This window comes from Papio anubis, chromosome 11 (genome assembly GCF_008728515.1).
Source record: "Papio anubis isolate 15944 chromosome 11, Panubis1.0, whole genome shotgun sequence".
Taxonomy (NCBI): domain Eukaryota; kingdom Metazoa; phylum Chordata; class Mammalia; order Primates; family Cercopithecidae; genus Papio; species Papio anubis.
This window is the reverse complement of record NC_044986.1, coordinates 59131119-59149828: the sequence shown is the minus strand read 5'-3', so window position 1 is coordinate 59149828 and position 18710 is coordinate 59131119. Positions and strand designations below refer to the sequence as shown.

The 18710-nt window shown below is 41.3% G+C and overlaps 1 long non-coding RNA gene across 1 annotated transcript in view; it reads left to right on the top strand.

Annotated features, from left to right (window-relative positions):
* The first annotated feature begins 4730 nt into the window (after positions 1-4730).
* The window catches only part of LOC110740391, a 30104-nt gene continuing 16124 nt past the window's right edge, over positions 4731-18710 (top strand). The window contains exon 1 of the long non-coding RNA XR_001906443.3: positions 4731-6461. This is a non-coding gene — a long non-coding RNA (uncharacterized LOC110740391). The remainder of the gene's footprint in view (positions 6462-18710) is intronic.

Sequence of the window (18710 nt, the reverse complement as noted above, 5' to 3'; positions counted from 1 at the left end):
GAATCTGCTTCATTGACCTTCCTTTTGAGTGCCCAGACAGAGAGATCGATTGGTTCAGCTTGTGCATGTGGGCACTCCAGTAGAAGAGCCGTGAGTTCCCATGATTAGCACTCTCTTGGAATCACAAGGAGTGGGGAAGGGCTGATCCTCCCAAGAGAGGAAGACTAGACAGATACCAGACCTCGTTTTAAACCCTAATAGCTCCCTATTTAAAAAAAATTGGCTTTGCATTTTTATAAAAATGGGAATCCATTGAGCCTTAAACACTATTTTAAAAATATATATATATATAAAATGTTGATTGTGCTGTTGGGAGTGATGCCACATTTCAGAGGAAAAATGGTAGAGCCATTGCCTTAGGCGCTGTTTTTTGTTTTGTTTTGTTTTTTGTTTTTTGTTTTGTTTTTTGTTTTTTTTTTTTGCCAGAAAGACAACCCATTCATTTTGGGTATTTGGTGTGTTGGGATTTCTAGTTAGTTTGCCTGAGATTTTCCAAAATGCTGTCCTCTGGACATGACCAGCTATCCTTTCCTGCTCAGAAGCAATAAGCCATCTAAAATCTCCCAACAGTGCTCTGTTTTGTCCTTCATGGTACTTGTCATGGTTTATAATTATTATTAATTATTGTTTATAATAAATAATCTATTTCACCATTTGAAGCATCTGTTCCCACCACTAAACCAAAATATTTACTAGAACTTGACCGGCTACAGTGGCTTATTCCTGTAATCCTAGTACTTTGGGAGGCTGAGGCTGGAGGATCATTTGAGCCCAGGAGTTCAAGACCAGCCAGCACAGTGAGACCTCATCTCTACAAAAAATTAAAAAGTTAGCTAGTCATAGTGGTAAGTGCTTGTAGTCCTAGTTACTTGGGAGGCTGAGGCAGGAGAATTGCCTAAGCCCAGGAGTTTGAAGTTACAGTGAGCTATGACTGCTCTGTTGCACAACAGCCTGGATGACAGAGTGGGACTCTGTCTCGGAAAGAAAGAAAGAAAGAAAGAAAGAAAGAGAGAAAGAGAGAAAGAGAGAAAGAGAGAAAGAGAGAGAGAGAGAGAGAGAGAGAAAGAGAGAGAGAGAGAGAGAGAGAGGAGAGAGAGAGAGAGGGAGGAGAGAGAGAGAGAGAGAAAGAGAAAGAGAGAGAGAGGGAGAGAGAGAGAGAGAAAGAGAGAGAGAGAGAGAGAAAAGAAAGACCAAAAAAAAAAAAACCCAAAAAAAAAGAAAAAAAAAAAAAAAAGAAGAATAAAAACGTTTACTAGAACTTACTGTAAAGCAAAGTTTCTCAACCTCATCATTATTGAAATTTTGGACTGGATAACTCTTTGTTTTAGGGAGTTATCCTGTGCATTCATCAGCATTGCAGAATGTTTAGCAGCATCCTTGGCCTCTTCTCACTAGAGGCCAGTAGTAGTCCTCAGCTGTGACAACTAAAAAGAGTGTCCAGATATTCCCTTGGGGAAAAATCATCCCTAGTTGAGAACCACTGGTATAAAGGAATGCATGCATGCATGAATGAATGAATTGATGAATGAATGAATGAATGAATGAATGAGTAAATGATGAACAGACTCATTCAGAAATGCAACAGATTTCCAGATCCTTGACTGATATGGAAGTGGTTCTTTTGGTTTATTCATTTATTCTGATTCTCTGTTCACCAAACATTTATTGAGGGCCTGCTATGGGAAGAGGTCTGGGGTGCTGCTTCATAGCCTGCAATCCTCAGGGGTCCTGTGCTAGGCATTATAGGTTAAGGCTGAAGAAAATATGTATTAGCCTCAGCTTATTGTGCTCTGGAAAGGAGGGCAATTTGAGTGCACATTTTGGATCAAGCTTACCCTGCCTGCAATACCTCCCTGGTTCTTCCCTGCTTTTCTGCCTCTTAATTATCATTTACAACTGGTTCAGCAGAGAGGGTCCAGAACCAGAGTTCTCTCCCCACACAGCTTTCTTAATGCATCTTACATTGGTCATTTGGCTTTTACATCTACATATGTTATTGGTATTTTAATCCTTTCAATATGTCTGGATTTCCTAAATAAAGGTCTTGAAGAAGTTTATTAGAGGGGGATAAAAGTTCTTAGACAAGAATGTAGTTCTAATCCTACTTCTGCCATCAGTTTAGCTTTCTGACCTGGGCAGGATGCCTAATTGCTGAGGCTTCATCTGTAAAATGGAAATGGTTTTACCTGTTGTACAGCTACCTTCCAAAGATATTAAGAGTGTTAAATAAAATAATGGATAGAAGTATATTTCATACATTCAAAAGCACTATGCAAGTGTAATATACTGGCATTATCAGCATTGGGAATAATAATAACAAACGTCTTGAGGCAGAGACTGTATTTTATATGACTTTGTATCTGTAGAAACTGCCACATGGCTACATATCTGTAGTAAGCTCCACAAATGATAGTTGGTGATGCTGATGGTGTCTTGTGAAGTGTGGATCTCATTCATTACATAAACTTGTTATCTCTGATTATACACTAGTCAATAAGTAGTTGTAGAGTCAAATTGAATTTCAGATAATCATCCAAGAAGTCTGTATTATTGCTCATGCATATGTATGCTGGCACCTTCCAAAGCTATGAGTTGTAAATATTCTCCATGAAACATATTTTAAGGATCTAATGGTATCTTATGAATTTTTATTGAGAACGTTAAAGAATATTTTATTTCATACAGGAACACATTAAATAAGGTAGAAATTCTGGTAAGATTTCACTCCGAAGTATATTAAGATTAAAAGTAATGTATTTTCAGCACTTGGATAGATTCTTTTCTTTTTTGGTTTTATTCTGAAAGAAAGTGACACATCGTCTAGAATATAGTAAGAGATTCATCTATCTAAAATACTCATTTTTTCCCAGCTATTGCTTGAGTTTAAAAATTATTTTAGCCAATGTATAAATTCAATTTACTAAAATTTGCTATTGCAAAACTCACAGTTGGTTTTGCCTTCCTGATATTGGCCTATTTCTTGGTAATGCTAAAATTGGACACCATAGTAACAAATTTGTTTTACTAAAAATATTGAGATAACACAAATAAGACATTAAGCAAACTGATGCATTAGCTGAGTTGACCTTTCTTGAAAAATAAATACTAAGGAAATATTTTAAGGGAGTTCCTTTTTGTTTTCTCAACTTAGGTTTCACTTCCAGTCAAATATTGCTTTTGTTTAAAAAGAATTAGGTTAATACCTGTTAAATGTGGTAGTAAAGTTTTACTACATATAATTAAGTTGTAAAACTAAATGGACTTTATGGATATAATCTCCAATATAAGCTTTTATATATTTTAATGAAAAATAACTGACTAGCTTATGGTACTAAATACTATACTAGTTACAAAGCTTTGACATTTTTAGTTTGTTTTTCTAAAATGAGAAATACACGATGAGGTTTTTTAAAAGTTCATAAAAAGAATGATGGATGTTGTATTTAATTAGTATAGCACAGAAAGTTTTCTCTAAATAAATTCAGATTCAGAGAACATTTACCGACTGTTTTCTATGGGCCAAATATTGTATTATATTAGCTTCTTCTTCATATATGGTCATTTAATCTTCAAACAATCCAACGATGTCATCTTCAGTAGAGAGAAGAAGAATCTAAAGTCGTTGAGTGGAGTAACTGGCATAGAGTTACAAAGTTTAAAAAGTTCCAAAGCTGGAATATAAACCTAGATTTTCTTATTGTGAGGTCAGCGTTCTCACCAGCACATTTATTCAGGATGCTGTGAAATTAGATGCCGTTATGGTAGTATTATAACCTTTCCCAAGTCTCATGTGCTAAGAACTATTGACCTCAGGCAGGACCAATAGACATGTCTATAACTTCTAAAGTTTCCCTGAATTTGACAAAACAATGATTACTTATGGAATGCCTATTTGAAAATGTTTATTGATTACTCTTTTATTTCAATATGGTAGGATGAACTTGAGATTTTCATTGGTTAAAATTGGTGATTTGCTTCTTAAGTTATCATGCAGAGGACAAATATAATATACTCAGTGGTTAGATTGAAACCAAAGCTTCACTTCATTCATTGATTATTTTATTCATCTATACGCTTCTGTTTACAAATGCAAATTCATCAAATGACGAATTTAAAGAGGCATTTCCATAATACTAAACCTACCTTGTGATCAGATATGAGTGATTTTTTTTTTTTTTTTTTTTTTTTTAAGCAGCCAGCAGTCCGTTGTTTATTTGTTGGAACTGGCTGAGCCTGGAGTATAAAATATGCTGGGAGCTCTTAGACAGGGCTAGGGAATGATGGGGGACAGTTAGGACAGAATGATTGGCCAGTTCTAGGATGATACCACATTTTAAATCCAAGAGAGCTGGCAAAGTCTCATCCAATTCAATTAGATCCAAGAGATCAGGGCTACTGACAGAGCTTGGTCAAGGCAGGTCTCAGCATTTAATGGGTGTCCTAGTGGATTAGGGAGGTTATAATAATAATAAGTATTACTAATTACTTACCTAATATCCTTTCTGTCTCTCTTCCTTAAAAATGATGGTAGAGACCAGTTGTGGTGGCTCACGCCTATAACCCCAATAATTTGGGAGGCTGAGGCAGAAGGATTGCTTGAGACCAAGAGTTCAAGACCAGCCTGGGCAGCATGGAAACACCCCAACTCTACCAAAAATTAAAAAGTAGCCAAGTATGGTGGCATGCATCTGTAGCCCCAGTAACTTGGGAGGCTGAGATGGGTGGATCACTTGAGCCTGGGAGGTCAAAGCTGCAGTGAGCCATGATTGTGCCATTGCACTCCAGCCTGTGCAACAGAGAGAGACCCTGGCTCAAAAAACAATGGTGGTAGAAACTGATATTTAGCTACAATGTGCATTTTCCCTTCTTCCAGAAGTAGAATTCTCAAATGTTAGCTGGCTGCATGGTCACCTTGAATTTATTTCTCGGCATCCCTTGCAGCTAGGAGCAGCTATGTGATTAAAATCTAGTTAATATGTTCAAGCATAGTGACATATGAAACCATTAGGAAGTATATTTAATATCTCCTGACTCTCTTTCTTCCAGCTATTTGGATTGTACATGCGACAACTGGGCAGGAGCAGCCATTAATGATCATGAAGTGGAAGTCCCATGATGGGATGGTAGAACCACAAGGTAAAAGGAGTCTGAGACCTGGTGGTCATGGAGCCTCCAAACCAACCCTAGACCACGTACATTAATGTGAACTTAATCCTAATTAATACACAAATGAAACTCTTACATTATTGTGAGTGGCAGTGTGTCCAACAATAGAACTGTACTCCCCAGCCCCCCTTGAAGCTGTGCATTTCAATGTGTCATTGACATAAAGTAGAAATTGTGCAGAATTCTGAAAATAGTTCTTAGAAGGGATACAGACAGTTGCAGAAAGTCCCTTGGGTCTTCTTTGCTGATTCTTTTCTGCTGTCTGAAATGTGGATGTGATGAGTGGCACTCCAACAGCAATTTTGGACCACGAGAGTCCTCGAGAAGCAGAAAGATAGGAGGAGGCTGAGTTCCTTGATGACTTTGTGAATCCAACTTACCAGTATGGGACCACATACTTTTGAACTTTTTTTACACAAATAAACAAATCTTTTGGTATTTAAGCCACTTTATTCTGGGTTTTCTATTAACCTATTTGATAGAGAGGTTCATCAGAGTTAACTAGAAGGCACAGGAAACATGAATCAGCAACAGAGAACTGGGATGTGTGACTTTTGTCTAGTCTGGTTGGGAAACTAGAGTGGAAGGTGCAACCAGGAATCTGGCAGACTAGTCAGGTTCAATGTTGAAACTCCAGCCCAATGCATGGGTGTGAACCATCTGGGTCACAATCACTGATGGGGAAGAAGCAGCTATTGTGCTGTCAGGCCAGGTATTCCTTGTGCAGTAGACAGCTGGCCTTGCAAGGGCCAGACATGGGTTGAGCAGAGACAGAGGCAGGCAGAGCTGACATAGCCCATGCCTGTTTCAGAGATGGTGAAAGCAGAACTATTCTGCTGAGCCTCTCTTTCTCTTCTTGGGGCTGTCTGTAAGCAGCTGGCTGACTCTAATATCCAGGCTTGTGAGAATCAGCTCTGTTCCTCTCTCTGTCGTGTGTGGGCCAGCTGCATCCCCACTGGTCCTCATTTCCCCTGCACTGAGCTCATTCACTCCCTGGGGATTAATTTGACTGTGAATACTGTGGACTCTGAAGTGTGGGAAAACTGGAGACACAAACAACAGAAGCCTTAATGCTACAGGGGCAGAGAGTAGCATCTTTTCCTTGCTTAGCATCACATGAGACCTGGCAGGCCGTTTTGTTGCTGGTGACATTCCGTAATCAAAGACACTTCTACCCAGTGACTCAGGGAGGCAGCCTGCTGCTGAGCAAAGAGGAGGCAGGTCTGCAAGCTGGAGTTCAGAGAAACTTAGGATCGTATGAGAATGATCAGTCCAGAGCTCTCAGAATCAAAGAGGTAAGGTGAGTGGAGGCACACTGTGAAACAGAAAACAACATGAAGATTATTGTCATTTTATTAATGAAGAGAGTAACAACACAAGCAATTCTCTTCCCCATCATTACTGAGAAGATGCCTTCTTGTTAATTTCTTCCCATCAAGGCTGCCTTGGGATTCATTGTAAACAAAGTTCTTGTAGACTTGTTTTAAAATTGGGGGACAGAGATATTTAGATTGATTTGCCTCAAAATCTCTACCTTCCCCAGAATGACCTATACAGAATTACGTTGCTATTGCAAACGTAACTGACAACTCAGTATACCTTCAAAATTGACCATGCTAATGACGGGATATACTAATTGTGTATAATACACAGTAATCATGTGCCTCATGCACATGCTAACCCCATTTACTATTATCTACCTCATATCTAAAAGTCTCTTATACTGTTTATATGTGTTATGTGAAGAAATAGAGATAGAATAATTTTGGGAAACACTGGGTTAAACGAAGCTGAGCTGAAAAATTGTTACTGAGGGTGTGAGACCGGGAGAGGTGAGCTGCCTACTGTGAGTTCTGAAGCGAGGGTTTTCATTGCTCCCTGGAAGGAATTTGGCAGGATGGATAATTATTTTCTCTGCCTCCATTGGTTGGATAACAGGCTTCTAACCTGAGCTTGCCTCTTCAAATGCTTTCTCCTGAAATGGTTCATCGGCGGAATGTCACAAAGGGAAAGGGAGAGATGAGATGACTTGCAGTGGCCCTGGCCATGCCCGAGCCAGGTGATTTCAGTGATTTTCTGCCTCTGACACTCTTGGTTTTCCAGTCTTCTCACCTATTCTGGTAGTTACTTCCAATCCTCTCTGTGATTCCCTTTTTTCTTTGGTTAGGTAGCATTTGTCTGGCTGCCTACAGCTAGAACATTTATTAATGCAGAACTGAAGTGAAGTTCCTTACCGCTCAACTCTCACAACCTTTAGTATACTAGATGCAAATTAAAGTTCATAATTCTCCAAAACAGGGCTCAGGAAGGTGGTATTTTCTAAAAGCATTTGATCCAGAAGCCCTGCCTCCACACCCACATCCACCTCCCAACGGACTCCCAATTTCTCTTTTTTTTTTTTTTTTTTTTTTGAGACAAGGTCTCACTCTGTCACCCAGGCTGGAGTGCAGTGGTACGATCTCAGCTCACTGCAACCTCTGCCTCCCAGGTTTAAGTGATTCTCCTGCCTCAGCCTCCCGAGCAACTGGGATTACAGGTGCATGCCACTACTGCCCAGCTAATTTTTGTATTTTTAGTAGAGACAGGGTTTCACCATGTTGGCCAGGTTGGTCTTGAACTCCTGACCTCAAATGATCCACCTGCCTCGGCCTCCAAAAGCACTGGGATTACAGGCGTGAGCCGCTGCGCCCAGCCCCCACAACTTCTCTTAGCATTAGTCTTCTGCTGAACCACTGAACACATTGGGGGAAATGCTGATTTAGTGAGTCACTGCTTAGTTGATCAGAAAACATCTTGGTGGTACAGAAGAGTTCATTTAACTAGAAAAGGTAAATAATTTTCTTCCTGCTTGTAATAAATCCGTGATCTTATAATAGATTATGTTCTTATGATGGATTTGTAGTGAATGCTTCTCTCGACGACCATCAGTGGCCTCACTCTCATACATTGTCTCATGTCTAGCCTCTGTTCTGGCCATGAGATCCCAGGACTATTGTGGATGCTTGTGGAGCAATTTGTAGAAGCCAAAATACATCTTATTTTTACCTGACCCATTACATCTGCTAATGAGTTAGGTCAACTGGGTAAGCAATGTGGTCATTCATAATTAATTTTGCTGTTCATTATAGCCAATTATTTTAACTGCTGGATCATTTGTATTTTTATACAATCTGCAGTCTTCCAGGAACATACACAAGCTTAATGGATTGTATAATGTGCATTCCCTGATCCATGATTAACATGCTGTTTAATGAGTACAATTTTAAGAAAGTTTAAAACTTTAGGTCCCTGGCTTCTTCTACAAAACCAGGCACTGGAATGAAAAGTTTGCAACAGTAATGAGTTTTGAATACTTTATATGAAAGGTTATTCTTACATAAATGAGATTCTCCTTGCAAGCTAGGAACATCCCACCCTTACATAGCCATCCGGAGATGCCATTGAGCAGGCCAGCACTGGCAAACACAATATTAATGCCAAGTTTGGGTTTACAATACTGGATACTCTGATTTAGTAGGTCCAGGATGTGTGAGGCATGAGCTCTTCCAAAAAATGTACCAGGAAATTCTGACACAGAGGTTTGTGGTTTGCACTTCTGGAAATACTAAAATTTTTTGAGATTTCTGAAGTGTGCAAGGAACTGGCTCCCCCAGCTGGGAAAACTGAAGGCCTAGTGATTGTTCAAGGACAACTGAGCACTAACTAGTTTCTCTCTCTGGAGAAGGATATGGGTTTGCTAAAGGTGGATTTGGTTCAAGAACCAGGAGAATCCAATATTTGTAAACGTTTCCTTAATGCAAGCACATAGAGTGTTAGTTTAAGTTTGTCTGGAATGGAAAGTTTGTCTGGAATCTTGGCTATGGAAGGCTGTGGTGTAGCAAAAACTGAGCTTTCCAGGTTTCATTAGAGCTTACTTTGTGTTGATGCTGTCTCCAACAGCTGGCCATGTCTCCCTTTGAGCAGTTCCAGGAACCATGAGAAACTATGCTGAAATATGTTGTACCTGCTTCTGTGTGTGTGGCTGTCATGCTTCCAATACGTTTCTGTATCTTGGCGAGGGACACTGAGCACTTAATCCAATGTGATAGACTGGTATATGTGTGTGAGCCCAAAATGCTGGGGAGTGAAATGATGGACCACTTTTATCTTACTCTAGTTCTTGACCCCTCCCATTGAAGTGCCAGGAGAAGGATGATGGTTAATAATAAGCATCATTCATGCAATCGCATAACAATTTCTGAGTATTTGGCTTTGCTTCTTACTGGTAAGTCTGGGCAGTTACTTAACTTTTGCAGTTTCTCAGCTAAAAAATAACCTAATGGCCGGGCGCAGTGGGTCAAGCCTGTAATCCCAGCACTTTGGGAGGCCAAGACGGGCGGATCACGAGGTCAGGAGATCAAGACCATCCTGGCTAACACAGTGAAACCCCGTCTCTACTAAAAAATACAAAAAACTAGCCGGGCGAGATGGCGGGCGCCTGTAGTCCCAGCTAATGTAGTCGCAGCTACTCGGGAGGCTGAGGCAGGAGAATGGCATAAACCCGGGAGGCGGAGCTTGCAGTAATCTGAGATCCGGCCACAGCACTCCAGCCTGGGCGACAGAGCGAGACTCCGTCTCAAAAAAAAAAAAAAAACAAAAAAAAACCTAATAATGGTACTCCACTTTTAGGGCTGTTGGTAGGATTCAATGTGATAAAGCATGTAAAGTATTTAATGTGCTTCCTGGCTTATGGGACCCAAACGATGTTAGCCATCTCCCTTTTTCCTTTCCCTCTCTTATCTCTTTCTCTCTGGACTTCCCTGCCCACCCCATTTCCTGACACCTTCTCCTAAGCGACAGGCAGTTCTGTAATTTCTATTTTAAGAAGGAGGTTTGGGTTATGTAAACAGGTTGGAAGATGAAGAGGAATGAACTAGGGAAACGATCTTAAGGTTGAGTTTGCCAAGTACAGTTTTCCCTTGGATTATGTGTTTATTCGGGATGGCTCAGGTTGAGACACTGCAGTGCCCACAAGGCATTCCTTGGCACCACCAGGTTCTACGCCACAGACCTTGGGAGACACAAAGGTTTTGGATACACTCCCTTTCCCATGGCCTAGGGAGACATTTGTGATTTGGTTGGCTACTCAGTACATAAGGCAATTTATACTACTTATGTTAAAACAGAGGTACTCAGGCCGGGCGCGGTGGCTCAAGCCTGTAATCCCAGCACTTTGGGAGGCCGAGACGGGCGGATCACGAGGTCAGGAGATCGAGACCATCCTGGCTAACACGGTGAAACCCCGTCTCTACTAAAAAATACAAAAAACTAGCCGGGCGAGGTGGCGGGCGCCTGTAGTCCCAGCTACTCGGGAGGCTGAGGCAGGAGAATGGCGGGAACCCGGGAGGCGGAGCTTGCAGTGAGCTGAGATCCGGCCACAGCACTCCAGCCTGAAGCGACAAACAAGACTCAGATCTCAAAAAAAAAAAAAAAAAAAAACAGAGGTACTCTTGGCCGTGGAAGCATAGAGAAAGGAGCAATGAATTATTGAACAATGTATTATCTCTATATTCAGAATCAGAAATAAAAGGATCTGTCTGCTAAAAATAACAATACATTCATATGTATATTGCATCAGGTAGATGATTAGGGAATATATAAGCAAAGGCAATACTGATCTACAGGATCAGGAGAGAATGTTAACAAAAGGATCTGAAGAACTTCTTCACTACAGAAGAGTTCTGATTTCACACACAAAGCCTTGTTGAGAGTTCTGCTCTCATGCAAAAGTCGTGAAGGTGAAGTTGAGACACACCAGGGGAAACCAGTGTTTGCCTTTAGTTTGTAGGCAATAAATTGTGTGGGAAATGCCAATTTCAAAATCCCTCCTTTACGTTCCAGTATTAATTAAGATTCTAGAATCGTTGTCGTTGACTATAAAATCCATCTCAAAGACTCAAAAATCATTAATGTCCAATAATACTGATTTGTTTTCTGTTAAATCTGGGTCTTGCAGCTTCTATAAGTCTTTCCTTTGGCAGAAAATTCAATAATTTATTATCACTGAAGGTAAAAATAGTCTCAAAAATGTTTAGTTTGGCTTTGGTGTTATACACATTTAGTTCATAAAATTCTAGTTGTGTCTCCATAATTCTTTACTGGAGAATTAATTAAGTTTCTCATTTCTGCAATTTACAACTTGACTATGTTTTTGTTGGAAGTCTGGTGGGAATTCTGATTTATTTTTGGTCTTCACTTTAGGGAACAATTTCTATGTTAAAACTTTCAGAATAGAGAATCACAGGACAATAATGCTATGATATGGCAACCAGTTTTTCTTGCTTATTTGTTTTAATGAAAATAAGATTGGCAACACCAAAATCTGAGAGAATTAAAAACGAACAAACTTCTTCCTGGAAGTTTTCATCTGAAAAAAATTGTGCTGATTTTCAGACGGAAATCTCACATCTCAAAGTATTTTTTATTGAACAACAAATACTATCTTATCCAGCAGTTAAAAAAAAATTCCACAATATAAAGATATTCACTGGGGAAGGTTCACAGAACACATAGGCATGGAATTTTGAGAGAACCGTAGGAAAATTGCATTTTTAATGAGCTCAAAATGCAAATAACAGAATGCAAGCTCATTAGTTTAAGGTAGTATCCCAATTTGGACACAAAGTTTGATTCGATTGAAACTTAGAGCAGGGGTCCCTATCCCCCAGGCTGAGGTCCAGTACTGGTCTATGGTCTATTAGGAGCCTGGCTGCGCAGCAGGAGGTGAGTGGTGGGCAAGTGAGCATTACTGCCTGAGCTCTGCCTCCCATCAGATCAGCGGCGGCATTAGATTCTTAGAGCAGTGCGAACCCTATTATGAACTGCACAATATGAGGGATCTAGGTTGTGCACTCCTTATGAGAATCTAATGCTTGATGATCTGAGGTGGAACAGTTTCATCCTGAAACTATCCCCCAACAACCTCCCTGGTCCATGGAAAATTTGTCTTTCATGAAACTGGTCCCTGATGTCAAAAAGGCTGGGACCACTGACTTAGGGGATTTTTAAGAGGATAGAAGCTTCTTGAGGCAGACCCTGTTGGTGTCAACGTTCACTGAGAAGGCACACTCATTCTAACCCAGGTGGGGTCCAGGTTGCTGATTTCTTTCTGTCCATGCGCTTGAAAATTAGGAGCACTATTTGAGAGAATAGCATATTTGAAAAACAGAAGAGGCTAAATCAGATGGAGCCTATAGTACATTTTCAATGTGTTATAAGTAATAATAAGTGTCACTGAAGAGACCAGTCCTGTCTGGGCGCTGTGGCTCATTCCCGTAATTCCAGCACTTTGGGAGGCCGAGGTGGGCAGATCACCTGAGGTCAGGAGTTTGAGACCAGCTTCGCCAACATGGTGAAACCCCATATCTACTAAAAAATATGAAAATTAGCTGGGCGTGGTGGTATGCGCCCGTAATCCCAGATACTTGGGAGGCTGAGGCTGGAGAATTGCTTGAGCCTGGGAGGCGGAGGTTGCAGTGAGCTGAGATTGCAATACTGCACTCCAGCCTGGGCAACAGAGCGAGATTCGGTCTCAAAAAAAAAAAGAGAGACCAGTCCTTGCCTTCTCAGACATATCCCTGTAATAAGATTCTCTCTCCAGATCCCCCAGTGTGTCCTGTTTTTACAAGGGACCTCCTTTTTACCTACCAAACACCTGACAGAAGGGGACCCAGTCACAGCTTGGGATGAGCCAATCCAATTGCCTCTCTGAAGATTTGAACAGAGGGACCCTAGAGAGTTTTCCAAGTATTGGGGCTGCAGGAAGAGGCATGTGTCTGTCTATGTAATGCTCGAAGGTGTGCATGAGCTGAGAAGCCATGAGGAAATAGAGAAAGGCACTGCTCTGGCTTAAAACACTGACTTTGTGATCTCTGAGGAGATGCTGGGGTAGTCTTGGTGTCTGCTTGCACCTCTGGTTCTGAGGAAGCCGTGTGTCCCTCCATGTGCTGCCCCTGGATTTTGTGCACTCCCCTGTATCCTTACAAACATGCCTGCTACGGGTTTGCCTGGGATGACTATGTTTGTCACTCACAATTACTACAGTTTGTCCAAGATGGAAATGGGGTCAACAGGGCCATAGTTTCTCCTTTTAAAACAAACTGCTTTTTTTTTTTTTTTTTTTTTTTTTTTGAGACAGAGTCTCGCTCTGTTGCCAGGCTGGAGTGCAGTGGCACGATCTTGGCTCACTGCAACCTCTACTTCCCCGGTTCAAGCAATTCTCCTGCCTCAGCCTCATGAGTAGTTGGAACTGCAGGTGAGTGCCACCACGCCCAGTTAATTTTTGTATTTTTAGTAGAGACAGGGTTTCACCATGTTGGCTAGGATGGCCTCTATCTCCTGACCTCATGATCTACCGGGCTTGGCCTCCCAAAGTGCTGGGATTACAGGTGTGAGTCACCGCGTCCAGCCAAAACATACTGCTTTATATGTATGCATGACATTTATAACAGTTATTTGCAAGAGTTGAATATGAAGATGCAGTTGTCAAAACAGAAAGAGAACATTTTTTTCTGTTGGAATTAAGTGGGTCCCAACTCCTCCGATGACCCTTGAATGCAGTTTGTCAAAAAGGGGCTGGGTGTGGTGGCTCATGCCTTTAATCCCAGCACTTTGGCAGGCCAAGGCTGGCGGATTACTTGAGGTCGGGAGTTTGTGACTAGACTGGCTAACACGGTGAAACCCTGTCTCTACTAAAAATACAAAAATTAGCTGGGCATGGTGGTGCGTGACTGTAATCCCAGCTACTCAGGAGGTTGAGGCACGAGAATTGCTTCAACCTGGAAGGTAGAGATTGGAGTGAGCCAAGATCACGCCACTGCACTCCAGCCTGGGGGGCAGAGTGAAACTGTGTCTCAGAAAAAAAAAAAAAAAAAAGAAAAAAGAGAGCAGGCCATCTTCAAGTGCTAAGACCCTTCCCATTTCTCAATGAACCTGCAGCTCAGTCAGGGAGACAAAAGTAACACCTGCAACAACCGGAGAACAGGAACAATGTTCATGGCAGGAATAATGACATGCTACGTCATGTGGTACTGACCAGATGTGAACTCAGTCAGAGGAGGGGAAGTCAGAACAGACTGCAGCTGCCGGAAATGACTGAAGGAGGCAAGAGGTAGCTGCAAAAAAGGAGGGCTCAGCTCCTGAGTGTGGAGTGGAGTGGAGTTAGGGTGGAGGAGGGTGTCAGTGGGCACAGGGAGGTAGCATGAACCATATGTCTGTGGGTGGATAGTCCATGTGTGAGTGAGTGCGTGCCGAGTGTCTCTGCAGATAGGGCCCCACCTCACCTTGAACCTACAGTCCACTTGGACAGACAAGACATGCAGAGATGAAAATGCATCAGAAATGGACTGCAAGGCATGACATAGCTAAGAGCCAAAGACATGTCCTGAGAAGGAAGAGTTCTTTACAATCTAGGTGAGGGGTGGGTTGGCTGGAACACATGGAACAGAATAGACATACTGAAAACTGGTGAGCATTGGAGTGGTTTGGAAATGAGGCCGGCAAAGCCAGTGGGCCAGATGATGAGAGGTGTGAACCTAGGCTTGCAGTAAGGAATGACGGGACTTTTCAAACTTCTTTTGGGAATGAAAGCTTTTTTTTGAGACAGAGTCTTGCTTTGTTGCCCAGGCTAAAGTGCAGTGGCATGATCTCGGCTCCCTGCAACCTCCACCTCCCAGGTTCAAGTGATTCTCCTGCCTCAGCCTCCCGAGTAGCTGGGATTACAGGCGTGTGCCACCATGCCTGGCTAATTTTTCTATTTTTAGTAGAGACGGGGTTTCACCATGTTAGCCAGGCTGGTCTCGAACTCCTGGTCTCAGGTGATCCACCCACCTTGGCCTCCCAAAGTGCTGAGATTACAGGTATGAGCCACCATGCCCGCCTGAAGCTTTTTCTAAAAAAAAAAAAAAAAAAAAAAAAATTGTAAGTGGAAGCTCAGTACATGAAACAGATGAAACAGATAAGTTCTGGGTGAAGGGGAAAGTGAGTCCAGGAGCCAAATTCCATGATCCCCACCCTACCCTTGAGGTCTGTTCACCATACCTAGGTGTACCTCTGGAAACTGCTTGAAAGTCCAGACCAGCGGGAACCAGTAGGGAGTTGCAAATGGTAGATGATTGGGCGTATAGCCTCACAGGGAGCTTATTGCAGGGTGAACTGGCATAGGAAAAGAGTAAGGAGAGGTGAACAAAAGAGGTCACTGTGAAGGAATTCAGGTGTGAGGTGCTGAGGGCCTGGGAGTGGGGGTGGGGGAGAGGAAGAGGGAAGTGGAGGAGCGGAGACCCATGTCTTATTTCCAGTATCTTTATCTAAGCTGATCATTATACCTTAAATTCCATTTTCAGTACTGGGGCTCATAATCTATTTGGAATATTGAGTGAGGAGTTTTGAACCCATCCCTAAACTGTCGTCCTTCTGATAGGAATAAAGAAACATTAACAGATGAGCACTGCAACTGCTTAATTCTAGGGGTCCAACTCACGGGTGTTCCTTCTAGAATCATACCTGTCTTTCCTCTTCCAGATGTAAGCCACCTTTTATGTATTTTTGACATTTTGCAGTTTCCTGCTCAGGAGGAAGGTGTGCTTCCCAAGGGGTTATATTAAATTGAATTGATTGTCAGGCAGAATTGAAGAGTTACAACAAAAAAGGAAGCAGGCCATATTCAAATCTCCAGCTCTTTATGTTCATATACATTTGTCTTTTCTGCTTCCAAATTAAGTCTCCACTGGTTTTGTCTGGTCAGCCTAGCTTTCTTTCCATCCTGAAACACTGAGGCACTCGAGCTGATTTCAGTGAGCTGGGAGGTTGCAATGACACAGCCCCTAAGGGGGCCACTGATGGACTCACCCATTCGTCAACGTCAGTCTTCTTCATTAACCAAGCTGAGCTTATTGACATATCTTAGCAACCAATCCACATTTGCCTGTATTGAAGAAATTTGGTGCATGGGAAAATAACATTGGTCCATCATGAAGGACTAATATGTGAGGCTCAGACAGCGAGTTCCTAAATGGTCAGATTTACATTGTAGTTAAGAACCTAGATAAGGAAATCCACATACTAAAAATAGAAAAGGACAAAAAACAAACCAAAAAAAACACCAAAAACCAAACTTCTGACCTTACCTTTCAAGATGGCCATTATTTGCTCGTTGAAGACCAAGATTCCCTTATGAAATTAAATGGGGGAAAACACCCCCTGGAGCAAATGTTCTCAAGCTGAACGCCCTTGATCCTACCTCCGTGCCCATCTCTTGCTGGAATGTCTTTGCTTCCATTTTGATGGAATCCTATCAAAACTCCACGGCCTGGTCTCCGTGCCGCTTTTCTCTCGCTTTTCTCTCTTGTGACGATTTTCCTCCGGTATCCCTTAACAGGCATTCTCCTTCTTTTGTCTTCCTTTAGAGTTTTGAAATGTGCTTAGAAGACATCTCCTCCTCTTCCTCCTCCTCCTCCTCCTCCTTCTTTTCTTCTTTATATTAGATACATTACTTATAAACTCTAGTAAGGTAGAGATTGATAAATAATGGGCAAACCATGGGCACTGGGATCAGGTGGATCTGAGTTCAAATTCTAGCTCCATCACCTAGAATCTGGGCTTGCGAACTCTGTTTCTGCTATGCCCCACTATGCCATCCGTTAGACAGAGATTAGAGTAACTACCTCCCAAGGTGACTGAGAGACTGCAAGCCATCCGGAATGTGAAGCCCAAGCTTGGCACCCGATTTCTGGCAGCCGCCTGCTGAGTATCAGGTCCCTGCCTTTTCTACACTTCACATCAAGTAGCGTAGTTCCCTAAAGTGTTAAGGTGCTCAGTAACTTTTTTTTTTAATTGAATTAAAGAAAAGATTAGTTTTGGGACTTTGCCAGACACATTATCTCTTTTCAGACCTGTTAGTACCACTTAGTGCCTCTAAATAATAATTGGCAAAATATACCAGAAAGCAAAAATACTGTTTCACATTTTTGTGGTAAGGCACAGGCCCATTTATTGGGGTGCAGCAGCCAAACAGAAAACATGATGAGGCCATTTTCTCTTGCATTCTTCTGCCTCAGTCCTAGAGGCTGTGCTCTTTTTTCGGGCTTATGAGCCCCTCTGATGAAGAAACCATGATCGGGGTGCCAGACCCTGTGGTAGTTAGAGCCAGAAAACAGGGAGAAAGCAGGCTCGGGTCTGTGTGTGGGCGCAGAGAAGATAAAAGGCTCCTGCCTTGGTAAACCTGACTTCCTGACATGGTTCAGATACTTAAGAAGTGCACTGCATAAAACCCTAATGGAGCTTCTCTGAAGTGCCTGAGGACAGAGAATAAAGTGCCTGATCCACACCTAGAGAACCACTTTCTTCAGAGGGTTCTGACATTTTATTGTTAGCTGTTTTCATACTTAGGCTTTAAAATCATAAACATGTATCTATCTTGGAAGGTTTCCTGATTTGAAAAAGTAATACTTGTTCATTGCAGACAATTTGAAAAGTACAGAAGAGCAGAATGATACATCTAAATGTTAACATAGCTTTAACTTACAGAAATGATTACATACTATGAATACTTTTGTGTAGACTATATTTGTATCTAAACAATTTATTGTGCTTATTTTCCCATGTCAGTAAATTTTCTTCTACAACACCATGTAGTATTCTATCACATGAAAGTTCCAAGTTTCACTTTTCCAATTTCCTAGAGCTGGACATTTAAAATAATGTTGAGATAAATATCTTTTTGTATATACTCTTTCACATGTTCTCTTTGGAAAAATTCCAAGAAAGGGATTGCTAGATAGAAGGGGGTAAATTCCTAGGAAAAAGGATTGCTAGCTCCTAGGAAAAAGGATTGCTAATTTACCCTAAAAGAACATGTGATGTAATTGTTGACAAACTGCAACTTTTATGCCAATTTTTATTCCCCTATTGTTCAATATTTAAGTGATTTTCAATTTGTTACAATAGTAAGTTATAATGTGATGAACATACTTGGATATGACTTTTTTTTTTACACATCTACTGTTTTCTTAGGTTAAAAATCCTCACAAATACAATTGCAATATCAAAGATATAAACATTTTTGAAGCTTTTCATCCATATTGCCAAATTTTCTTATAGAAAAAGGGATAACTCTCACCCCCAGTGATTAGAATGCCATTTATTTCTCAAGATGTTTGCTAGCTAGCATGCAGCTTGTCATTTAAAAAAAATTTGCTAATGAGACAGTCCAAGAATAGTAGCTTAGTATTTTGATTTGTATTTCTTTGACTGTTAATGAAACTAAACATAATTTTTTGTTTTAGCCTTAAGATTTATTAATACAGAGCTCAGCTTTACAAGTAGTTTTTTCAATGTTAGAATTAGACCACGAAGTTTTTATTTTGGATGAATTAATTAGCTTCGATGCCATTACTCAATAACTATTTATTGAGCACTGACTATATGCAGGATGGTGTGACAGCCACAGTGAGGATGCTGCAGGTGAGAAAAGGTGAGTTCCTGTTCCTAAGACATTAATCTGCTGCAGA